The 26,627-nt window shown below is 43.6% G+C and overlaps 1 protein-coding gene and 1 pseudogene across 1 annotated transcript in view; one reads left to right on the top strand and one right to left on the bottom strand.

The window, feature by feature from the left end:
* The first annotated feature begins 253 nt into the window (after positions 1-253).
* The window catches only part of LOC140486358 (NXPE family member 3-like), a 110,297-nt gene continuing 83,923 nt past the window's right edge, over positions 254-26,627 (top strand). The window contains 2 exon segments of the mRNA XM_072585390.1: positions 254-1,611; positions 20,764-20,897. The gene's annotated coding sequence lies outside the window, so the exon portion shown is untranslated.
* LOC140486359 (heat shock 70 kDa protein-like) lies at positions 3,398-4,122 on the bottom strand (annotated as a pseudogene).

The following is a 26,627-nucleotide window of genomic DNA, read 5'->3' as shown; positions in this document are numbered from 1 at the left end:
AGCAAACTAAATTAGCTTTCTAATGGACATCAATATTACAATTGGCTTATACTTTTAATGGTCATGTGATAAATGGTACACACTGAAGTATATAAATGTAACAGAACTTTCTCATTTGATCCGTTTTCCTGTTTGCATATTGTACAATAAAGACCTTTACCTCTGTGGATCAACAACCATCCCATCTCTTAACGCACAATGACATTTGGTAATGTGAGCCGGTGACCTACTAATGACCTTGAAGCTGGATTATCAGATGTCCAACAGGGGTGTGTCATAGAATGCCTGCAGTGCAGATGCAGGCTATTTGGCCCATCGAGTCTGCACCAACCCTCTGAAATGCATCCATTCCGCAAACCTGTTCCCGTAATCCCACATTTGCCGTGGCTAATGGTCTGTGAACTGGGACTCCCCTCATACTGCTCTGGGACTCGGGTGCCCTGCACACCACTTTGGAACTCGGGATCCCCCATGCGTTGCTCCAGGAGTTGGGATTCCCATTGCTTCACTCCGGGATTCGGGATTCCCCTTGATCCACTCCAAGATTGCTGAAAGACAAAACAAACAGTAGAAAAGACCCAAAAAGGACAGGCTGAACAGAGGGACTCTGGTTGGAGTGTCCTACTTTGCCGTTATCTTGACATTGGAGTGTGAGAGGTAATTTCGGTTTGCAACTTTAAGATGTGCCTAGACCACAGACTGATCTATAATAAAAGATAAAACTTTTGCTCCTTTTCTAAAACTTAGACTTTTGCTTTCTTAAAACATTTTGTATACTCAAAATTAGAATAGTTTAAAATAGTGCATGCAGTTCGTGAGCAGAGTAAAACAAGCAGGCCCTTGATTGATGAAACCATAAACACAGGCAGGGAAGGAGGAGTCCTTGACTGATAGAGGCTGCAAGACAGGGAAACGACTCGAGAGACATCTGCTACAGATTGATACAGAGACATCTGCTACAGCACAGAGAAGAATAAGTCTTTGACTGATAAGACTACAGGGAGAGAAAAATAACACCTCTAGGGTCTGGAGACATTTGTTGCAGACTTTGTGATAAGGATGCAAGTTGGAGAATAATGATGTTTTTAAGAATGTGAACCTCATGGCTCATTAAGAGCCAGGAAGGGGAGGGTCTGGAGACATTTGTTGCAGACTTTGTGATAAGGATACAAGTTGGAGAATAATGATGTTTTTAAGAATGTGAACCTCATGGCTTGTTAGAGCCAAGGAGGGGAGGGACTTGTACTGTATATAATGAGAAACTTTGTAAGCCTCAGCGCGCCTTTTACTCAGAAGGCTGCCCGACTCTGCAGACTTGCTAATAAAACTTTGTTTTCCTGAATTTGTCTAGAGCGATTATTAAGAAGCGATTTTCGTTTCTAACAACTTGGGGGCTCGTCGTCCGGGATCAACACTCCGGCCGCGGGGGGAGCTGAGGAAGGACATCGGAGAAGGTGCACCCTTCTGATTTCAGCAGTCCCTGATTCCTTGCTTGTCGCCCCGCGCGGCTTGAGCGAGTGATATCCGGGAGGCTCAGGAAAACAAAGGAGGGGTGTGGCCGAGGCAGTGGGGACGGTTTACGATCGAGTAATTTCGGTGCACCGAACCCAGGTAAGAAAAACTTGCGGGGACCGTGTTTCCGGACGCCTGGGGACCTACGGGGTGCCTGTGGATTTTTCTACAGAGACGTGGGACTCAGGTATCTAGAGACCGGGGCTTGCCTGTGAGGGATTTTGCAGAGACCGTGTTTGAGGAGGAACGTGTACCTACGGGGTGCCTGTGATCTGTGTCACAGAGACGTAGGACACAGGAATCCAAAGACCGGGGGTGCCTGCAAAGGAACCTGGGCGATCACGGGACTGAAGGTCCGGGAATTGGCTAAATTGTGATAGATTATCACGGGAGAATTATGAAGTCCTCGGAAATGGGAAATAAGGGATCTAAGGCGATTAAGGGATGGGCTGGGGTATGTTTTGTTATTTGTAGATAGAATAAGTATAAGTAGCAGGAAATGATCTTGGAAACATATGTTATAAAATCCATATAAGTGGGAGCTTATAAAAAATAATGGGTAAAGATGCTGCTGGGAGTTGTCCACAGACCCATCAACAATAGCTTTCTTTGGGACAGAATAGTTCAGGGAGAAAATAAGGTGTGTAAAAAACAGGCAGTATATTTATCACTGGTGATTTTAATTTTCATGTAGATTGGGAAAATCAAGTTGCCTAAGGAAGTCAGAAGGACACTTTTCTAGAATCATATGTTCTACATCCAAATGGGAATCAAGCTATTTTGCGTCTGATAATATATACTGAGGAAGGTTTAATACGTGATCACAAAGTAAAAATAAACTCTAAAGGTTACAGTGACCATAATATGATAGAAGTTAGCATTCATGTTAAGAGTAAGAAACTTGGGTTGAAAACAACTGTGCTATAAACTCGAAGAAGGTAGGCATTGTGCAGAGTTAACTGGAGTGGACTCAGAAAGAAGTTTAATAGAAAAGACAACTAATGAACAACTGCACACTTTTATGAAAATAGTTCATGACTCCCAGTTTCCTCAGTGAGGAAAAATGATTCCAGGAAGGGAATATCAAAGAATGATTAACCAAGGGAAAAAAAAACAGAGAGTTGAAAGAAAAGTCATAAAAATGGAAAAGATTGTGAGAGAATCAATGTCTGGAAGGTATCAAAAAAAAACTTAAATTTTGCTGCAAACAAAAAAACATTTATGACAGCAACAGACACACAATGCATGAAAATTGGTCCTATCCACTTAATGATTCAAATGGTTAAACAAGCTTTTGGAGAACACAAAGGACATCATCTGAAAATTGGTTGTGCACGGAGAGAAATTGTATTATTGATAGTCACTGCTCGGATGTTATGCATTTTCCACCAAAGATATTTAATTGTGATTACTTTCCCCAATAATTGCATACAAATTAAGTCTGCAAAGGCTGCCAATTGTTATAACACCACCTTCTTGTGGTCTGTATGAAAATAGAATCTCTGTTGTATACTATTTATTATAAGGGAACACTGTTCCAACTACATGACAGAAAGGATAGCTGGTTTGCTTAACTGTAAGTATAACCTGTCTAAACAATAACTTCTCAGGATTAGTGACAACTGACTGAATTTCTGAATCATACGGTGCATTCTTGTAGTGTGCAGAAAACTGAGAAAGAACTCCATTAGCAGCTAAAAGGGTGTAAACTACTCAATGTATAAAACATACAGGAAACAGTTTGCAGAAAAATTCACCATTGACACGTTTAATTGCTACCATTCAAACACCCAAACTTCAGAAATGTAGGCCATCATTTACCTAACTGTGCAAATGTCCAAATCAACTGGGTTTACAGAAGCCCCGAGAAATTCTAAAGGACTGTTGCAATTTCAGGGAGGTGGGGGGATGGAATGGTGGAGAAGAGAGACCAACTGAAAATGATATTACTTTGAAGAGAGTTAAAGTTTCAATCAACCTCTTCAATTGTTGGTCCACCAGAAGGGTCCTTTCTGACTTGTTCTGAGAATGGCCCTTCGGGCATACCTCCCTGGTAAAGTTTGGCAATGATGGGCTTGCATATTTTTTTTTCAAATCTTTCAACTGCTGCTCAAAGTCCTCCTTCTCTGCTGTTTGGTTTGCCTCCAGCCAGGAGATGGCCTGGTTACACTTTTCGATGACTTTGTTCTTATCTTCCTCACTGATCTTGCCTTTCGTTTTCTCTTCCTCCACTGAACTCTTCATGTTAAATGCGTACGACTCCAGGGAATTCTTGGCTGTAATTTTCTCACGCTGCATATCATCCTGACCTTTGTACCTCTCCGCTTCCTGCACCATCCTCTCGATCTCCTCCTTACTCAACCTGCCCTTGTTATTGGTGATGGTGATTTTGCTCTCTTTGCCAGTGCTCTTGTCCACAGCAGAGACATTCAAGATGCCATTTGCGTCAATATCAAAGGTGACCTCAATCTGTGGTACACCACGTGGCGCAGGAGGGATCCCACTGAGGTCAAATTTGCCCAAGAGAACTCCGGAGGAAAGGTCTCCTGGCTCACACTCCGCCGCTCGACTTCCTCTTGCATAAGGTGGAGCCCGGAGACTGGGTACTTGTTAAGACCTGGAAGGCCGAAAAGCTCCAGCCGCGGTGGGAAGGACCGTTCCTGGTTCTGTTAACAACTGAAGCAGCTGTTTGGACGAAAGAGAAAGGGTGGGTCCACGCATCGAGGATAAAGGGGCCTGTTCCATCTGAAGGAGAAAGCACTTGGACATGCGAGCAAGGGGACAAGCCGTTGGTGGTAAAACTGAAAAGACAGCAATAATGAACTCTACTTGGACTGTATTGGTGGGGATATTGATCAGTTTATTCCTGTATGTGGGGGAGGGTGAGGGAAGATGTGACAAATGTCGAACTACAGTAAGACTTGGGATTCGAATCTACTCGGGAACATTGTGTCCCATTCCTATGTGGACGATTGGTGTTACGATGTGAGTGCACGCCATGAATGTTGGGAGGGTGGAAGACCCTATTATCAGGTATATAATAAAGGATACGGTGGCAAAATCCGTGGATGCCCTATAAATGACCGCTGGGTGTGTATTAGCAAAACTGGGAGGTGGGACCTATCCTCCGTGTTGCGCAGGGAACAGGTTGACAGAGTCAAGGAGACCAAGATACAGATCACTGATCGGGGGTTGGAGAAAGAGCAAGACCGTCAGGGAACGGTCGTGCTCTCTAAAGTGCCATCTGTATACGAAGAGGTAGAAGAAAGGATTGAGCTCCCTGATGTAACACAAAACCTGTTTATTGATCTTACCTCTCGGATAGCCACTGTTTTAAATATTAGCAATTGCTGGGTTTGTGGGGGGCCGCATATGTCAGAACAATGGCCATGGACTGGTCACAGCTTAGACATATGGGAATTGCTTCAAACCACTTGGACACATGTCAACGAAAGGAAAAGCCAGGGGTGGAGACTGACAAATAGCCCTGAGGGCCAGTTATGTGTTGAAGGAAAGGGGACCGTGGAGGTAGGAATTAGTCCCTGTCAGAGTATATTGGATGCGACCACACGAGTATGGTGGCCTGAGGATATTACTTGGTACATTGCAAACCGAGGTCATCAAAATTGCGTTCCATTACGTACTGATTCCTCCTCTGACGAACTAGGTGCTGATTCTTCCGATGACATGATGAGAGCCTGGGGTGGTGGTTGTCAGGGGAGTCGATGCTGGGATACTCCTGTCCAGACTCTGGCACGGGGCCAGGAGCCCGAATATTGGAATTGTAGTGGTCCTGGTCCTTATGAGGGCGTCCCTGGGGTAAAGGAACTGTGGGATGATGTTGTGAGGCAGGGAGGGCCTGCTCCAGATGGCCTATTTTGGATATGCGGTAATCAGGCCTATTCCAAACTCCCCATGGGATGGGCTGGAGTATGCTTCCTGGGTCTAATACGACCTGAATTCTTCCTATTACCCCGGGAGGAAGGCGATGATTTGGGAATTAAACTCTTTGACTCCCTGCGTAGGTCGCCAAGGGATATCCAAGTCGGTGATTGGGGGGATGAGTGGCCACCGGCCCGGATTATTGAATACTACGGGCCGGCTACATGGGCACAGGACGGATCATGGGGATATCGTACTCCTATCTATATGTTAAATCGAATTATCAGGCTCCAAGCAGTCGTAGAGGTTATTACTAACCGGACTGCCCTGGCCCTGGAGCTGCTGGCTAAGCAGCAGGATCAGATGAGGGCTGCTATATATCAAAACCGACTTGCCTTGGATTATCTGTTGGCCTCGGAGGGGGGCGTGTGCGGGAAGTTTAACCTGACTAACTGCTGCCTAGAAATTGACGATAATGGTAAAGCGGTTTTGGAAATTTCCGATGAAATTCGGAAATTGGCCCATGTGCCAGTACAATCTTGGCGTCCTCTTAGTGGCATCGGATGGTGGGATGGTCTCCTAGGTGGTAGTTGGTGGCGCACCGCGCTACTGATGGTTGGGGAGGGGGGGGTTGTGATTCTTCTTCTCGTATTACCCTGCCTAATCCCCTGTATTCAGCTTCTAATTCAGAAAAATATTTCCCGACTCCAGGCAGTGGTGGTTCCACAACATGGGACACGGGAACTTAAGGTGATGTTGCTGCGAAAGTCCAAAGATTTCCCGGGCCCTTAAAGAAAGGGGGGGCTTATCTTGGTCTAGGCACATCTTAAAAAAGAAAAGGGTGGAATTGTGAGAGGTAATTTCGGTTTGCAACTTTAAGATGTGCCTAGACCACAGACTGATCTATAATAAAAGATAAAACTTTTGCTCCTTTTCTAAAACTTAGACTTTTGCTTTCTTAAAACATTTTGTATACTCAAAATTAGAATAGTTTAAAATAGTGCATGCAGTTCGTGAGCAGAGTAAAACAAGCAGGCCCTTGATTGATGAAACCATAAACACAGGCAGGGAAGGAGGAGTCCTTGACTGATAGAGGCTGCAAGACAGGGAAACGACTCGAGAGACATCTGCTACAGATTGATACAGAGACATCTGCTACAGCACAGAGAAGAATAAGTCTTTGACTGATAAGACTACAGGGAGAGAAAAATAACACCTCTAGGGTCTGGAGACATTTGTTGCAGACTTTGTGATAAGGATGCAAGTTGGAGAATAATGATGTTTTTAAGAATGTGAACCTCATGGCTTGTTAGAGCCAAGGAGGGGAGGGACTTGTACTGTATATAATGAGAAACTTTGTAAGCCTCAGCGCGCCTTTTACTCAGAAGGCTGCCCGACTCTGCAGACTTGCTAATAAAACTTTGTTTTCCTGAATTTGTCTAGAGCGATTATTAAGAAGCGATTTTCGTTTCTAACAGGAGGAAGGCAGATTTTGTTTAAATAAGGCAAGATCTGGCCTAAGTACACTGGGAGCAGCTCCTTCTAGATAAGTCTATAAAAGAACAGCAGCAGGGAGAGGGATGGTGGGTTTGGTGATTATTTGAAATGGAAGCAGAGCGTGCAGGCTCAACATGTTCCTGTTAGGGTGAAATGTAGCAGCTCCAAGCCAAGAGGATGTTTGGGAATATTCAGGTCTGGATAACAAGACAAAGAGAATTTTTTATAAAGGGAGTTCAACAGAGGCCCTCATGAAATATAGAAAATGCAGGGGGACACTTAAGAAAGGAACGAGGAGAATTGGGGCGGCACGGTGGCTCAGTGGTTAGCACTGCTGCTTCACAGTAACAGGGACCCAGGTTCGATTCCAGCCTCAGGTGACTGTGTGAGGAATTTGCACATTCCCCCCATATCTGCGTGAGTTTCCACCGGGTGCTCCAGTTTCCTCACCCAATTCGAAGATGTGCAGGCCAAGTAAATTGGCTATGCTAAATTGCCATGGTGCATTAGTCAGACGGAAATGGGTCTGGGTGGGTTACTCTTCGGAGGGTCAGTATGGACTGGTTGGGCTGAAGGGCCTGTTTCCACGCTGTAGGGAATCTAATCTAATCAGAAACGGGTGAAATGGAGGTTGTCATCAAATATTTCAAGAAATGTGTGATATCCAATGCACTTGATTGCAAAGATGATAATTATTTGTGCAATGATATGGCCAATATCATGGAGTTATGGAGTCATACAATCATACAGCACAGAAACAGAATCTTTGGTGCAACCAGTCCATGCTAAACATATCCCAAACTAAACTAGTCTCAGCTGGCTGCTCCTGACCCATATCCCTCTAAATCTTTCCTATCCATGTACTTAACTTAGTGTCTTTTAAATGTTGTAACTGTGCTTGCAACCACCACTTCCTCTGGAAGTTCATTCTACATGTAAACCACTCGCTGTGTAAAACAATTGTGCCTCATGTCTTTTTTAAATCTCTCCCTTCTCACCTTAAAAATATATTCCCTTGTCCTGACATTCCTGACTGCTGATGATGACGGTGATTCGCAAGATGATGCTGTAAGGTATTTCAGAAATGTACAGGCAACAACATAAGGAATGTAGGGCTTCATGAGCTTCCAATGGAGCGCATTTTTTCCAATGGCAAACTAGACTAGGCTTCTAATGAAACATCAATACTACAACTAACTTGTATTTTTTGATGGTCATTGATAAATGATATACAATGAAGTGTACAAAAATGTAACAAAACTTTCTCATTTGAGCCATATTCTCGTATGCATATTGTACAATAAAAGCCTTTACCTGTGTGGACCATCAACCATCTCATCTCTCCAGACATGTTGACAATTGATAATGTGAGCAGGTTACCTACTAATGACCTTGAAGCTGGACAATCAGATGTCCCACAGAGGTAGGTCTTAAAATGCCTATAGTGCAGATAGAGGCTATTTGGTCCATTGAGTCTGTACCAACTCTCGAAAAAGTATCTCACCCTCCAACCGTGTCCCCATAATCCCACATTTGCCACGGCTAGTTTAACTAGTCTGCACACGCCTAGACTCCATGGAAAATTTTGCATGGCCAATCCACCTCGCCTTCATATCTTTAGACAGTGGAAGGAACCCTATGTAGACAAGTGAGGAATGTGCAAACTCAAAATAGACAGTCACCCAGGGCTGGGATTTAGCCCAGGACCCTGGTGTTGTGAGATAGTAGTGCTAACCACTGTGAGACCATGCCCACCTTTTTATTTGCCTTTCTTTACCACCTTTAGGTAGGGTGTTAGTTTGGCAGCTGGATGAATAGTCAACTGGGATTGAATTTGGAGATGGTAGAGTAGAACTGTTGATGACTGCTTTGTTCCACAAATCCAGACGACTCAAGTTTTCTGTACAACAGCAGTAGCCTTATTATCAGACAGCCGGCGAGAGATGTAAAGCGTCTCTAAAGTAGCCGTGTGTCTGCTTGTGGTGCCACTTCTCCACGAATCTCTGCCCTACACACAGAGACAGTATATTTCATAGGAATTAAACAAAAGGTTTATCAGTCACATGTATGATAGTCATCACATAGTTTAAAGTAGGTAATTATGAATTTACAAAGCCCGATGAATGTCGATGTCCTGTGATAACGTGTGAATGGATTACAGAAACTGATTATCGTATTCTTCATGATTATGTGTTGATGGGAAGAGATTAAGGCAGAAGGGTTTTGTCTGCTGTAAGTGGGGATTCACATACCTATGCTAATATGGAGGGGAAGCAAAACATTGGGAGCGGGAGGCAGTTTAACAGGGTTGTGGCCAAGGCTATAAGTCTTGTCTGGAAAGGGCAAATCCCTCTATCTGGGGCTACAGGGGGGATCCACTTGCATGGCTCCACTAGACTTTATTTCTGAAATACAGTCAGCCTCTCCCCTACTGAGATGGTGTGTCGGTATTGTAAGAGTCCAAGCTTTTAGTTAATAATGCAGAAAGTCCTTTGGCAGTGAATTGTTTAACCCTTGCATCCCCAATGTGTCCTGAAAGAGAAACAAAGCATGGAACTGCCCCCTCTGTGGCATTTTAACTTAATCATTCCCTCCTTTTAATCATTTGATGATCATCCAGGTCCCCTCAGAGCCTATTGTGAAAACATTTGGACAATAGTGGCCATAAGCACCGGAGCACTAGAATGCAGGAGATCACAAGTAGTATTGTAATCCTGATATGTGCTAGCACGCCTTCCAATTCTCTAAGAATACATCCCCTCCCCCCCCCCCCCCCCCCCCCACAGTGACCACCCTCCCATGCCCTCGCTGAACCCCTTTTCGATAGTTAGGAGAGTCTGGATTTCCTGTGTGATGTGTTTAGTATGTATATACGTCAGTGTTGTTCATGAACTCATCAAGGAAGTAGGTGTAGCACTCTGCCCCAACAATGGCACAGGTACCACCTTCCTTCGCTAGTAGGAAGCTCAGTGCCAAATGATTCTGGATGCCAAAGTCCTAACTGCAAGTTTTTCTGTGTTAATTTCAGATCGGGCACTAGCCGTATCATTGGTGACCCTTTCCCATACAGTCCTGAGCTGGCTAATTTCTTGGGAATGTAAATAGATTCCTGTTGGGAGGGAGAACATTCCCACCCAGGTGAGGAACTTGGGAGGGACCTTCTGGATCTCGGCGATGACGGTAGGTTGCCCAGAACTCGAATGCGAGGTACAACATACCCCATGTAGCACGACCCTTCCCAAACTGAGGAAATCCTAGGGTAGGCTTTCAAACTGCAAATGAAGTGTGTGCTGTCTAAGCTGTCAGGGTGGAAACAGTGCCCTCCGCCCCTCACCCATCTCCCAACAGCCTGGGAGCTGGATTATTCCAGAGGTGGCCTGAAGTTCTGTTGGGGATGGTAGACTAATCAAATATAAAGTACCCATATTCTGTTAAGTTCTGAATTGGTTCGACCCAGGGGATGGTAGAGGAGCATTCACTCATTACCACATAAATGCCTTTGGTAGGCTTCTCTTCCCACCTGAAACAAATGGTGATGTAGTCGATGGTGATGTTGAGAACTCCAAGGGAGGGGGGTCTATGTGACTCATTGTAATTAGGGTGAACATTAGAGTGGTGCTGGAAATGCACAGCAGGTCAGGTAGCATCCGTGGAGCAGGAAAATCGACATTTCGGGCAGGAGCCCTTCATCAGGAGGTCAGGTTATACCCTGCCGACTGCCACTCTTGTACATCATCGGTGTTAGCAAGGTCACTGGAAAGGCTTCGACGCAGTAGCCATTCGGCCAGTTCGTGCCAGCGAAAAGGTACGGGCCCCAAAGCGATTCCTCCCACCGAAGCATATGGGCACATACCCAGCAGTGGGTGTCTCTCCCCATTACATGGGCTGTCTGAGAGGCTCGGTGCAAAAAGGTATCATGCTGTCAATTTGGGATTTATCCTTTCTCAAGGCCCCCTCTCACCATGGTCACAAGTATGGAAAACATCTTGTCCGTAGTTGGTGTCGGTTCCACGCTGACTCTTTTACAGTTGGTTCTGTGTATCCACAGAATGGTTTTGTACTTTCACAGCTGTGGGAGAGGGTAGTAACACCTGGAATGGTACTTTCCATTTTGGTCCCAGCTTTTTTCGTTCCCAGCCCTTTATCAGGACGAAGAAGTCCCCTGGCCCAGCAGCGGGGTAATCCCCTTCAGGCAGATTGTCGCTTTATCTGTAAGCCTGGCATTCCTATGAATGCAAACTTTGGAGAGATTTGGTTAGCCCCTGTAGGTACACCCCCACCTCCTCTCTCAGGGTGTTCATATCTAGTCTCTCAGGGAGGGAGAGGGTATGTCGGATTATCCCAGGTCCTCATGGGCTTCCTGTAAACCACCTCAACAGGAGACAGACTGTTTTTACTTGAAGGGGTAACCCTCATGTGGAACAGGGCCAAGGGGAGGACATTCAACAAACTTAGGCCTGTTTCCTGTTGTAGCTTTGTCAGCATTTTTTTAGGGTACTATTTGCTCGTTCCACCACTCCAGTTGCTTTTGAGTGGTGAGTGCAGTGGAATTGTTGTTTTATTGCTAGTTCCCTACAGATCCCCTGATTAATTTTAGCCACAAACTGTGACTCATTGACTGAGCTTATTGTCTCTGGGAGTCCTTGACAAGGAATTATTTCCCTCACAATATTTCTACCACTGTTGTAGCCGTGTTGCCCCTTGTCAGGATTGCCTCAATCCATCTGCTGAAGACATCTACTATTACCAAAGAATACTTCTAACATTGTACCCTGGGTAATTCTGCGAAATCTAGTTGTAGACAATTGAAAGGCCCACCAGGCGAGGGAGTAGTCCCAGAACTGCAGGACATCCTTTTTCCAGCATTTGTCTTTTTGCGGACTGAGCATGCTTTGGCTCACTTCTCAGCCTTTGTTTTGGGAACCGGGTGCCACCAGATTTGTAGCAAAGTGCTGACCATTCCCTCCTTGCCTAGGTGTGTACAGTTATGTACATTATCCATCAAGGTTGGTAAAAGCAAAGAAGGAACACAGACCTGTCCCACAGTTTGGTATGAACGTCAAGGGTGACTGTGATCCACTGCAGGGGCATCCCCCCTGTAAGTGATGTGTCTCACCCAGGTCTGATATACCCGTCCTCATACATTTTGGAACGAGGTGTTGCTGTGAGCCCAATGGAACCAGGAAAGCCGGGTGAAAGGTTGCCTGGTCGGTGATTGCATCTTCTTGCGTGTTACCCTTAGAGATTCTGTCAGCGGCAACAGTGTGAGCTGAACATTTGATCACCACTAGGCTGGATGGTAACTGCAGGAGGTTATGCACAAAAACAGCATTACTAAAGGGTTGCCCCATGGAGGTTAAAAGTCCTGTATGCTCCCATAAGGCGCCGTGGTCATGGGCAACGCTGAAAGCATAGCAAGAGTCATATAAATATTTGCTGAACTCTCTTCTGCCAAGATCCAAGACCGAGTGAGGGCAAACAATTCAGCCTTCTGTGCTGAAGTGGAGTTCAACCACTTCAGCATCCATAGCAATCATGTATCCAGAGCATTGCTGACCTGTGGGTGACATAAAGGAGCTGCCATCCACATAAGAAGTGAAGTCTGCATGTTCAAGTGGCAGGTCTGTGGTATTCCAATCCCGATGAAGTTCATCAGTACTGGCTGAAGGTGCATTGTGATCATGGGGCAGCTCAACAAACTCAGTTTTTCTATGACCTTCAGAGCACAACTTGGGGTCATTCTAGCCATCCCAGTAATAAATAAGGGCTCTCCTCATCTGTGTCCTGGTGTTCTTAGACCAATCCATGTTATATGTGCGTACCATGTCCGTGACACTCAAGGTGTCCTCTTTGAATCTGTCGCTTAAATCATCATAAGTGTGGACCGGTCCTTTTCTGTCACTCTCGCCCATTTGTTCCTGCCACTTAGTGACTTTTTCTGGTGACAAGATCATACAAAAAAGGGCAAACAGATCCCGGGGTGTTGCACTGCCCATTTGAACTATGCTCCGGACGTATTGGTCGGGTTTATCTTTAGCGATCGGAGTCTGATTTATTATCACGATCATCTCTTGAGGTTTCCAGGGGATGTAGACTCCAATAATCATTGGCTCATCTTCTCCATCTGCCTTGGGGGTCAGTAGCTGTCTGATGGGGAGCATATTTTTGTGTGGGGGGAGGGTGTGTGACATGGAGATGGTGAACTCCAGTGCAAAGTAGCAGCATGCCCCTGGTTTCCTACAGTGCATCTTAACCTGATCAGCTATACAGGTTTTTCTCAGGACTCAGCACAGCAGCAGAGACGGAGTCGTAGGTGGCTCAATGGGAGGCACCAGTGCACTAGGGTAACATCCCCATTTCCCCTCTGCCTCGGTATCATTCCCTTCCTTCTCAAATAGGGTTGGTATGCCAGACCTGAGCTTGGGATCCCGAGAAACGCTTGGGGGTTCTCTCTTCAGCTTTGTTGCTTTAGCTCCTCTTTCTCAGCTTTAGCTTCTTTATGCTGTTTCTCCTGTTCCCTTTTTTAAAAAAACATGTCATTAATACATCCAATTTCAACATGTAAGAGATGTATTGCCTCCATACTGTCCAGAAATAGTAGTGTAAAGAATCCTGTCAATTAGATTTGCCCTACTCCTAGGCAAGCTTATCGAGTGAACATAAAGATGGCTACCGCAAGGAAGGTTATTCAACCTCTTGTTTCAGTGCTGGTGCTTTGCATGAGGAACACAAAGTCTCACTTTCCCTTTCCGGTTCCTCACTTGCTATGCTACCTACGTGTTTCCTCATATTGCCATAACTTCTATCACCAATTGAACAATGCAGCCACGCTTTAAAGTAACCATGAGGCAATGACACAGATCACTGACAATGTGCAAAGGTATAAAGCCTTGCCAATTAATTAATTAACTAACTGTGATAATGCAGTACAAATGCAGGACAGTACAAATTATTTTAAAATATTGAGTAATAAGCACATTTAATGAGAGATGGAAACTGAACAAGTGACTAGGCATTGCATTGTGAAATAATAGGAACGAACAAACAGATTTCAAAGTCACAGAAATTATCCCACTCTGCTTCGTGTTCTATAAATGAAATTGTAGCAAGATTGTTCAATTACGTGCATATCCCACTCAGCTGAAATTAATTTAATCAGTTTCTAATTCTGAACTCCATTATAATTACCTGGTCCTAGTCTTTCAATTTAAATCCCCAATTTGTTTTTTTTTCAAGCTGTTCTGATCAGTCATTGCTCATTTATAATGTGTAGCCAATTGAGAAGGTATATATACTATAGCAGCCAGGACATAGAATCTATTAGAGAAAAGAAGGGATAAATAAGGGGAAGAATGATGCAGAAGTATATGATGTGGAGGTACTGGTGTTGGACTGGGGTGAACAAAGTTAAAAATCTCATAACACCAGGATAGAGTCCAACAGGTTTATTTGGAAATACTAGCTTTCAGATGACTGTTCTTTTATCTGGTTACCTGTGTGATTTTTAACTTTGCAGAAAGATATGATGGGTCAGAATGCTGAGAAAGTGATGTTTGTGGCTTGAAGTGAAATTTAAGACTTGGATTAAAGGAAGGTGTACTTTATTTCAAAAAATATATATCATGAGTTCAGCATTGGATTCAATGGATCTGAGGCTTCAAAATGTGTGGCAAAGTTAAAGCATTTGAGACTTCTGGTTCCTGTGTTTTCTCAAAAGACTATGGTGAATTTATTTCAATTTCAAACATTTTATATGATTTAAGATTCAAGTTACTGAGTAAGAGTGACAGTGTAATGTTAAAGTTAAAACACATTACTGCAACTGTGGATGAAGCTTTAGTCTGCTTTAAATTCCAAGCTCTTACACTAAGTTGCTCCTCTTACAAAAGAAGCAATTACAATGTGGTCAGCTCCCAGGGAACACAGGGGACCCTGACTGCAACAGACTATTGACATGAAACAGTTGCTGTGTGTGGTCCGACAACTTGCACTTTAAACAAACCAATTACTTGAAATTGTAATATCCAACATAATGATTTCAAAAGTCAGTTTAAGCTAAAACCATAGAATCTATTGTGCCAGTTTAACCACTAAAAAAGTTGGGGGAGGAGAGCAAGAGAATCAACATACACATGCATATTAGGATTGTGTTTGGAATGTTATCTCAATATGAAAGGGTACTTTAAAGTCTCTGAGGGACAGAAAGAAGTTGCAATAATCAAAGTGAAGATTCAATGATCATTAAAGTTTCAACTGTATAAGGGGTCCTACTTACAAAACCTGGCTTAGCATTCAGCTAGGGCATAGAACTTACAGATTTATGATAACCAGTGACACTTCCATGTGTGGGTGGAAAGCAAAGACCAATGAAAACACTGTACACAGATCAAGGAGTGTAAAGAAAAATAAGAACTCAGAGGCTGAGGGGTGACCTTATAGAGGTTTATAAAATCATGAGGGACATGGATAGGGTAAATAGACAAGATCTTTTCTCTGGGGTGGCAGAGTCCAGAACTAGAGGGCTCAGGTTTAGGGTGAGTGGGGAAAAAATTAAAAGTGACTTTTCATTTTCATGCAGAGGGTGGTGCGTGTATAGAATGAACTGCCAGAGGAAGTGATGGACGTTGGTACAATTAGAACATTTAAAAAACATCTGGGGATGTGTATATGTGTAGGAAGAAGGGTTTAGAGGGATATAGGCCAAGTGCTAGCAAAAGGGACTAGACTAGTTTAGGATATCTGGTCAGCATGGATGACTTGGACCAAAGGGTCTGTTTCTGTGCTGTACACCTTTATGAATCCATGACTCCATGACTGGTGTCTGCTATGTTCTCTCTTCACAGAATCAGGAAATAGCAGTATTAATAATACGTTTGGAATTTGTGATTGCACAGGAGCCAAGTGGCTTGCAGGGGACCCAACTAGGCCTGTTCTATAGGAATTTGAACAAAGCTTGCAATCATGAGTGTGGAGAATAACTGTCACGGCTAACAAACTCAAATGGCTAAGGAGTAGCTCAGAACAGCTGGGAATCGGGAATTGCAGTGTCTGAGTGTTCCAAAGTGCAGCAATGAAGGTTTCTTTTATACTTAAGCTGATTTGTTTAAATCTAACGATAGTATCCTCCCCTCCACATTCGATTTTATAATCTTAATTATAGCTGCACTTGTGTCAGATTAAATATTACTCAAGCTGTCAACCTGTCTAACCACTATGAGTGTTGTCACATTTTAGACAACCTGTTTAATATTTGTAACCTGACTGAGAGAAACCACTAAACTCCACTGAGTGCACATGTACACATGGTCCAATTGTGCACCGCTAGAGTCACTGATTCAATTGTAACCATTAATTTTAAACATATATTTGTCGAAGGGCTAATCTGTATTTACTGATGAATTAAAATTGTCAATATAGCAAGCGTGTTGGCCTCTAAATGAGATTGAGCAAAGCATTGTTCAAAAGGAATTTACATTTGATGTGAATTTAAATGTTACAGCAAAACACTTAAAATTACAAGGATCATAGGAGATAACAATAAAGGGCTGACCCAAACATATGGCTTGCTGCTTGGGAATAGAGAATGTCTGCCCACAACCCTTAGGGATAGGGATGAAAATGATATATGGTTTTATTACCATCTTAAATTATATCCTTGAGACTTCCAGTGCTGCCACAAAGTGATGATATAATGTGTCGGAGAGGAATACTGCTTGAAGTCCAGTGAACCTCAGTGTCAGTACGGTATCATCTATTACTCAGTGAGCAATTCAAGTCTCTGCTTTCAACCCAGATCCCAGAAATGCTTGGACATTTGGTGATGACTAACATCTTCCCTCACCGTTCCTCCCTCCCTTCCCTGCAACCCTCTTCCCCCTTTCCCCTCTCCCCCAACACAACCATAGGAAGTGGATGAACATAACTGATGATCTAACTGAGGACTTGCTGAGATACCTATTTCCCAAGGAGAAACAAATCCTGAAACTGCTGGAATGTCTATGGAAAATGAAGGGATAGGCCTGGACAGCAATGAAGCAATATCAGTGAATCCAATTAGAAATTGAACAACCTGTAGAGAATGTGAGGCTGAACTAGATGTTACAAGGCAGTGGCTGAGGATTTGGGACTAGGATATTAAGCTGGATGCTCATCCCTGAATTAGAATTTCTTCCCATGTACTGGTGGTGGTGCCACTGGAAATCACTATTGACTGTAAAGTTGCTGCTGGCATTGATGGCAGGACTTCTTGGGAGGTATGAGCTATAGCTATGCAAATTAATTGGACCTCACAAATGTAACCTACTGACTCACCAGAAGAATCCAGGATGAGGAACAAGAACCATCAAAGATTATGACTTCCTTGGGCACAACCAGTGGCTGAAAATGGAGGGGGTGGGGCTGAGGGTGTGGGGGTGCGCAAGTTGTGAATGCCCATGGGTATAGAAATTAATTCAACAGCTAGAAATGTATATGTATGTACATAGCAGCTTGTGAGGTTGGTGTAGGAGTATGGTTCCCAATCTTTTCAGTATCAAGGCACACTTCAATGAGTCAAACAATGAATCCCATGGCACACAGACAGGAATTCCTTTCTCCTGCCCATGCCCAGTGATGAATGTTAGCAGATACTTTCTTCAATAAGACACTGAGGCTCCAGAGGAGATCAGAAGCATGCAAGAGGCCTTGGTGCTCAAATAAAGCAGCACTGCTTCACAGCACACTTCTCACTTTGTTGCGGCACACCTATTGAAAACCCACTGGTATTGGATGACAATTGATTCAGGCTTTAAGGTTTAAAACAAAATATATTGAATGTAAGCTTACTTCAGATTGGCTCAGACATAGAGGAGACATGAACCACTTGGTTCTACAAAGAGACACAATTATCACAGTGTTTGTGAAAAATCCAACTTAAAAATTATAGGGAGAGATAATTACTGCAAATAGGAGCCTGTTTGCAGTTTCAAAGGGCATGGTCACTGAACATGGGCAAAACAGGAAGTTGATTAGCCTACAATGGGGAAAGCATTTATCCCAATCTGGGATGGATTTAGTTCTTTTAGTCAAACATTGATACTGTAACTGCCTTGTATAGCCCATGGTCATGTGACAAAGTGAATTAAAATATTAAGGAACTGTTGCTTGATGAACAGCCTCTTTCTTGAACTGTGTCCCCCATAAAGTAAACTAAAGTCATTACCTTGTTTGAATTCCCAACAACTCTGTGTCAACATGATTGTTGAAGCATTACAGCAAAGCTACTTAAGGAGCGGATTGGGATGTGTGATTTGGTTATGAAAGTGTGGAGGATGGTGATTTGTACAGATATTAAAACACGTTCAGTCCAGACTCTGCTGCCAATTAGAATTCATTGCTGTCAAAAAAAGTGAAATTGAATAAATGTGCAACCATGGCTTTTGTTTTTAATTGACTGACCCAACTCTCTCTCTCTCTCTCTCTCCCTCTCTGATCCTCACTCTTCTTCAGGGGAACAGCCCCCAGCATATCGTAAACGGTCTAATGTTTTTACGCAGAATGTGCTTCATGTATGGAATGAGGAAGTGGTGGAGGCTGGTACAGTTACAACATTTAAAAGGCATCTGGATGGGGACATGAACAGGATGGGTTAAAGAGGGATATCGACCAAATGCTGGCAAATGGGACTAGTATAAGTTAGAATATCAGTATGGATGAGTTGGACTGAAGGGTCTGTTTCTGTCCTGTACATCTCTGTGACTCTGTAACTTGGTAAATGTTGTGTGCCAGCTTAATGTCTGTTTCTGTGGGTGTTATTACTTATTATTAAGTAACAATTTAATAATATAATACCTTCTTTGCTACTTTTGTGGGTAGACTCAGCTGAAACAGTCTTCAATGGGCTAACCTGGCGATAGTAAATGGATGACGGTGGATTTCAGCTTTCTGATTTCGTCTTTGAAACTCAACATTTTTTATTTCAAAGATATGCTTTATTTATAAATCCATCTGTAAGTATATGTAAATGTTCTAAATCAGGTCTGTACAGTCTGCAGAAACCGAAAAAAGCAAACAAGACCTTGGAATATTGACCTTTCTCAGATCTCCTCACAGTTGCAAAAAGCAAAGACATTTTTATTTATGCTGGAAAGTGCTTCTGTTCATTTGGAGGCACACGAGGATCTGACAACTAAACTGACCCTTGTTATACTTTGGCAGAAAAACCCTGAACGATGGATTTTCCTCAACGCGCTTTGGTAACATTTGCCCCAGGCTTTAGTTATTCCCTCAGCAGTATGTTGTTTATTTATAAATTTCAAAAATATACTTTGTTCATAAAAATATCTTTGTATACATACATAGTCACTAAAGCAGTTCACTTCTGTACAGTAGCATGTAGGGAGTAAGAACATGAGAAAGTTCAAACCTTAATCTGCAATCCCTTTATACATCCTTCTCCCATCAGGATGGTCTCAGGACTCTCCTTTTCTTCCTGGGGCAAAGACCTGAACTATCCTCACCCGTCATCGAGCTCGCCCCACCCTAAACAGCTTCTCTTATAACTCCTCTCATTTTCTTCAGGTCAGAGGGGTGGCCATGGGTATGCACATGGGCCCAAGTTGTGCCTGTTTCTTCAAGTGGAACATTCCTTGTTCCAATCCTAGTTCAGACCCCACCCACAACTCTTTCTCTGATATATCGATGATATCATCAGTGCTGCTTCCCTCTCTCACCCAGAATTGGAAAAGTTAATTAATTTTGCTTCCAAGTTCCACCCTGGCCTCACCTTCACCTTGTCTATCTCTGACTCCTCCCCTCCCTTCCTTGAAATCTCTGTTCCATTTCTGGGTATAGACTGGCCGCTATTATCCACTGTAAACCCACCGACTCCCACAGCTACCTGGACTATACATCCTCACAGTCGAGAGTGTAATGTTAGAAAAGCACAGCCAGTCAGGTAGCATCTGAGAAGCAGGAAAATCGATGTTTCGGGTATAAGCCCTTCATCGATTCTCCTGCCCCTTGGATACTGCCTGACCTGCTGTGCGTTTCCACCTCCACACTCTTGACTCTTATCTCCAGCATCTGCAGTCCTCACTTTCTTCTATACATCCCCACACCCTGCTTCCAAAAAACGACTCCATTCCATTCTCCCAGTTCCTCTGTCACTGTTGCATATGCTCCAATGAGGCAAACTTTGTCAAGGGAGCCTCCAAAATGTCCACTTTCTTCCTCAACCGAGGATTCCCCAGCACTGTTGTCGACAAGGCCCTCTACTGAGTCTGACCAATCTCCTGCACTTCCACCCTCACCCTCTCTTTCCTCCTGCAACAGCGATAGGGTTGCCCTTGTCCCTACCTACCAGTCCACCAGCATCCGCATCCAGAGGATCATCAGGTGCCAGTTTTACCATCTCCAGTGAGATGTCACCATCAGACACACATTCCCCTCCTCTCTCTTGTCTGCCTTCTGTGGGACCATTCCTTCTTGGACACCCTGGTCCACTTTTCCTTCAATCCCAACACACCCCCACAGTCCCACGGCACCTTCTCATGCAACCGCTGAAGGTGTAACATGATGGCAGTCAGGTACAGGTTGGTTTATTAATATAGATATTGTTACTAAGATTATGAGGGAGACCTGGATGCTAGGTCAGCCTCCATCAATATCCACAGCTGTTCTCTCTCCCTGGTTCAAACAATATCATCATAATGGGTGGTGCTTAATGCATGTATTAGTATTAACCCTTTCAGAGCCTAACACCTCACACAGCAATAAGAGCAAGTAAGATTAGAGGCCTCACAAGTTCAAGGTATAAAGCTGCTTATTCTGCCTTCCCAGGTATTCTGCAGCACAACATTCCTTACATAAACCAGGCTTTATTTCTTTGTTCAGAAGGGATTACAAAATGCCAGGAAGAAGCAAGGAACCAGATGTGGTCCTTTGGTCATCTCGATTTTGACAGCCTCAGAAGAGGAGACGAGGAACAGAATTTGGTCATTGGTGACAGACAGATGGGAATTTTGCAGGTACCTGCTGACAGAATGTAATATTACATGTTCACACAGCATACTTTCGCCCCCTTCCTCAGACAGAACACCGCATGCCATCTTCTGTGTGATAGCTGAGTTTACTGCTTTACACCACTGCATGGTCCAAAACCTGAGACATTGGAGCACACCGAGCAAGGAAACCAGCAGCCTGCCTCAAATCTCTCGGATACCTCAAGGTTAGCATCACTTAACTTGTTGGAAAAAGGAATTGTCAGCTTGTGAATGTTAAAGTTGGAATCCTGGGTTAAAAACAGTAGTCAATGAACACTTACTGCATTGAAATTGCAGAAATGGCAAAAATTCCTGCACGTTGAAGAATGTCCTCAGTTTAAAGGTTAAAATTGGTGGCATCCTGTCTGACTTCTGGTCACTGCACTTTCTGCTGTTTTATCACGGCATCTGTATGGAAAACCATACACACTGGCGGTTAAATTCTGTTCTGGGAAGAATACAGCACAGAAGGACATGCAGCCCATCACACTGGGTTCTCTCTCCTTTATAGTAGGGTTACTCTGTGTGGAAGAAGCCAGGTCGATAACAAACAGTTAAAAGGAAACAGGACAATAGATTAGCTTTGAGTGCTGCCAGCCCACACTATAAAAAGGAACAGGACAGAAAGATTTCATTTTACTGCAAAGCTAGGAATCCCCAAATCTACTGTTCAACTCTTCACAAATCACTCAGTTCAGAAGAAGATTTATACCACACTCAAAACATTGGCTCTGACCGCAGCAGTGAATCTCTGTAAAGGCACTCCTGAGAGTGCAGATAGGGTGAAAAAAATCTGAGGATTATTGGGATTTTGTACGTAAAGTAGGAGTGGCTACATTTCCCCAGGGTCAGTTGAGCAAACCTGTAGTGATACTGAGACGTAGTGGGGCTGGGTACACTGTACTGCTGAGAAGGGGCATGGGCTTCCCACTGGAGAGTGTATGGTGTTGGACAGAGCAATCATTTGAGTGACTCATTGACATACTCATTGCATCGGAGCTCCTTACACATTATGTCTCTGAGTCTTCTAACAAATGGAATGCAGCATGTCCTGGTCTGGGAGCTGTCTTATTCAGCGTGATGGGATCAGATAGTCTGGCCATTATGTTCTTGGAGCTCTGACTGACAACAGAGCAATGAAATGCTGTCATTCAGAAAGAAATGCTCACAGTGATGTGTATTTGTGAGAAATTCTCTGATCACATCTTAGCTTGGCCACTTAAGGTTGAAATTTTCTGCAAGCTTTTAGTGACTTCATTGAATGCAAAGGAACTTGCAAAGTTATCAACCATATTCCAGGGATATTAAATAAGAAAGAACCCCAGAAAGACAAGCAGAAAAGCTCAGCAGATCTGGTAACATCTGTGAGGAGAAATCACAGTTAACATTTTGTGTCGCGAGACCCTTCCTCACAACTGTTCTGAGGAAGTGTCACTCGACCCAAATGTTAACTCTGATTTCTCTCTGCAGATGCTGCCAGGCCTGCTGAGCTTTTCCAGCAATTTCTGTTTTTGTTCCAGGGATATTAATTTGTGTTGATGCAATATGACACTGTACAGAATATGTGAAAGTTTAATGGCAGTCTACAGATGACATTCTGTCAAGGATTCCATTCAACTGTCCACAGAAGGAAGACAGAAAACCTGCTTTTGTTTCTTTAACCAAGTGATATTTGCCAACAATAGTGAAGAATTTACTGCAATTTTCTGAGGCTCAACTAATTTGATTTTTGATTTTTATTTGATTTATTATTATTGCATGTACTGAGATACAGTCAAAAGTACTATCTTGTGTGCTGACCAGACAGATCATACCTTTCATATGTACATCAGGGAAATAGAACATAATGCAGAATATAGTGTTAGAGCTACAGAGAAGGTGCAGAGAAAGATCAACTCTAATGTATGAGAAGTCTGTCCATAAATCTGATAACAGTGAGAAATAAACTGTTCATGAATCTGTTGATAAGTGTTTTCAAACTTTTGTATCCTCTGTCCGATGGAAAAGGAAGGACGAGATATACTCGAGGTGGGAGAGGTCTTTGATTATGTTGGCTGCTTTCCCAAGGCAGTGGGAAGTGTAGGCGGAGGCAATAGAAGAAAGCCTGATTTTTATGATGGACTGGGCTACAGTCACAACTCTCTGTAATTTCTTGTGATGAAGAACCTATTTGCTGTTCTGTTTTTGTGTCTGGAATATGTCCCCAGTATAATCCGACCTGTGACAATTCATTGAACAAAATTATTAAGTTGGTAGTAGGACCAACAGGAAACTGTGGATGAATCAGGACATACAGAACCTGCTAAAAACCTAAAAAAGGGTGAGGCCTTCAGATCAGGAGATCCACTCAAAGAAAAGGAATCCAAGTATGACCTTTGCAGAACCATTAAGTCAGCCAAGGACCAATTCTGATCCAAACTCGAGACAGACACCCAGTGACTATGGCAAGGACTGAATGACATCACAGGTTCTAAAAAGTGACAGTGCAAGATAACAGACGATGACATAACCCCCCCAGATTGTCTCAACATCTTCTCGCTTTGAGCAGTATTTTGGCAGAGGGATAACACCTATTCCAAGAAGTCCTGATGAACTTATCCCAACAGTCACTGCTTCAGAAGTCAGATCAGTTTTCCTTCATGTGAATCCAAGGAAAGCGATGGAACCAGATGGAGTACCAGGCCATGCACTCAGTGCATGCGCAGATCAACTGGCAGAAGTCTTCTTGGACATCTTCACCCTCTGCCTGCAGTAGGGTACTGCCCCTGTCTGTTTCCAGAGCGCCATTATCATTCCTATGCCTAAAAAGTCTCATGCAGCATGTCCCAATGACTACTGCCCAATGGCCCTAACTTCGGTGGTCATGAAGTGCTTTGAAAGTCTGGTCATGGCATTAATCAACTCCAGCCTCACCACTACTCTTGACCCACTCCAGTTTGCCTATCAGACCAACAGATCCATGTCAGATGCCATATCACTTGCCCTTCAATCCTCCCTAGAGCATCTTGACACCAAGAACAGCTATGTAAGAATCCTATTCATTGACTACAGTTCAGCCTTCAACACTATTATCCCCTTGAGACTGATTACTAAATTTAGTGATCTTGGACTAAGCCCCACTCTCTGCAACTGGATCCTCAATTTCCTGACCCACAGGCCACAATCAGTGAAAATTGGGGACAATATTTCATCATCACTAACACTCAACACGGGAGACTTGTAGGGGTGTGTACTCAGCCCCTTATTGTACTCACTGTATACCCATGACTGTGTCACCAAAAAACAGACTAATGCCACTTACAAGTTCAATGAAATCACCACCACAGTCGGTTGAATCTCAGATGGTGATGAAACAGACTACAGACAGGAGGGGAAGACCTGGAAAAATGATGCACTGAGAACAACCTAGTTCTCAATGCCAGCAAAACCAAGGAACTTATTATTGACTTTCGGGGGATGTTACTCATGCCCCCCTACACATTAACAGCACAGAGGTGGGACAAGTGGAAAGGGTCAAGCTCCTGGGAATGGTCATCCACGATAAGCTTTCTTGGACTCTTCATGTGGATGCACTGGTTACAAAGGCCCAACAATGTCTCTTCTTCCTCAGGGAGCTGAAGAAATTTGGCATGACAGTGAATACTCTTGCTAATTTTTATAGGTGCACTATCAAGAGCATTCTGTCTGGATGTATCACTATCTGGTATGGCAACTGTACCATTCAAGATCGGAGATGGTTACAGAGAGTGGTGAACTCAGCCTGGACAATCACAAAGGCCAACCTCCCATCTATAGAATCCATCTACAAGGCCCACTGTCAAGGAAAGGCCGCCAGCATTCTTAAAGATCCATCCCACCCTGGCAATGTTTTTCTACAACCTTTACCATCGGGGAGAAGGTACAGAAGCCTGAACACATGCACCAGCTGGTTTTGTAACAATTCCTACCTTACTGTTGTTAGAATACTGAATGCACTCACAAACTCTTAACATTCACCTGTACCTGTGTTTTTGTTTTTGCTGCAGTTTGCCTATTATTTACTATCTATGCTACTTAACTCTGATTTACCTGTATTGCTCACAAGACAAAGCTTTTCACTGTGCCTCAGTACACGTGACAATAAATTCAATTCACTTCAATAATATTTATGACCTTTTGGTGTTTGAGTGGTTCATTGTCCCTTGAGTTCTCTGCCTAGACATCCTCCAGGAGATTCTTCATGGTTAGCTCAAGCTATGTAAGCGTCGGTCCAGAAAACAGCAAGCTATATTGATGACCAGGTATCTCATGTTCCCTTGATGACATAGTGTCTAAATGTGTCACCGGTGCCACTGACAGACAGGACCTGAGGAAACCACCTGTGCACTTCCAGCTAGACCATAGGAATGCCTTGGCATTGACCAATTTAAGGGGACATCTTGACTTATCCTGCTTGACTATTATTCCTGATGGATTGAGATATATTGCACCACCCCAAAGGCTATAAGACCTATTTGAAGAGAATATTTTCCATGGATAGAATTCTGGGATTAGTATTTGCTGGTAACGAACCACAATTTACCAACAAGTGTTTCCAACTGTTTGCAACCTCATATGGATTTGTCCATATTATAAATAAGTGAGGCATCCTCAGGCTGAGAAAAGAGCTGAAAATGTGTTGCTGGAAAAGCGCAGCAGGTCAGGCAGCATCCAAGGAACAGGAGAATCGACGTTTCGGGCATAAGCCCTTCTTCAGCCCTTTCTTCAAGCTGAGAAAAGCCATGGCATGGCAACATAACATAAAAGATCACCTGAGAAGGAATGAAGATTTTTATTTGGCCTTAACTAACTTTTGCTCTATCCCATTACAGAATGCCTTTATCCATGACAGCTTTTGAAGGGTCACAATCATAACCAACTACCTTCACTTGCACATACACCTCCACCAAATGTCACAGTTCAGGATATGATGCAACGTGACAAAGAGAAAAGTGTTGTAGGATAGACTAAGTCCACTCCATCAGCTGGAGACACAGAGCTCATGACCTGCTCACATTGAAAAGGAGGGGCCTGGGTCTGGTTCAGTGACCAGCAGTGAGAGGCCACCAATAGACTGCAATAAGAGAGAAATTACAAACTGCAATTTCCGGAGAAACCGAGATGCCTTAATGTTACTAAGGGAAAAGGAGCTGACAGGTGGATGGATTGGATAGTCTGATTCTCAAGGGGTAACAGCGATAATGCAGCCACTAATACAGAATCAAGGGATGACAACACATGGAGAAGAAATTTTTAAGTATACAGACTCTCTACAATCTCCAAGGAACTCAATACATGTTTGAAGAGACAAAAACAGAAGTTCCTGGAAAAGCTCAACTGGTCTGGTAGCATCTGCGAAGAGAAATCAAAGTTAACATTTTGAGTCCGGTGACCCTTTCTCAGAACAGGTAGAAGTGAGCTGTGTGGGGCAGGGGACCTTTCAACTTGGAGGCAGTGGAAGGTGATCACCAGATGAAATGAGATCAGTGACTAGAATAGATGTAATGGTCTGATGTGCCAAGGTGGGGTCATGGTCCAGGGAAAGACAGAAGGAGCTATCAGAGAACTGGCACTCAGTCTCTGTAATGAAGAGGTCAGTATGCCAGACTACAACAGCATCCTTGTCAGCAGGCTTAATAAGAAAATCAGGGTTGGACCTGAGCACACAGAGTGCAACCTGTTTGTATGGAGATAGAT

This window comes from Chiloscyllium punctatum, chromosome 15 (assembly GCF_047496795.1).
Source record: "Chiloscyllium punctatum isolate Juve2018m chromosome 15, sChiPun1.3, whole genome shotgun sequence".
Lineage (NCBI taxonomy): Eukaryota > Metazoa > Chordata > Chondrichthyes > Orectolobiformes > Hemiscylliidae > Chiloscyllium > Chiloscyllium punctatum.
The sequence above is the reverse complement of the archived record's forward strand: the minus strand, read 5'-3'. Positions and strand labels throughout refer to the sequence as shown.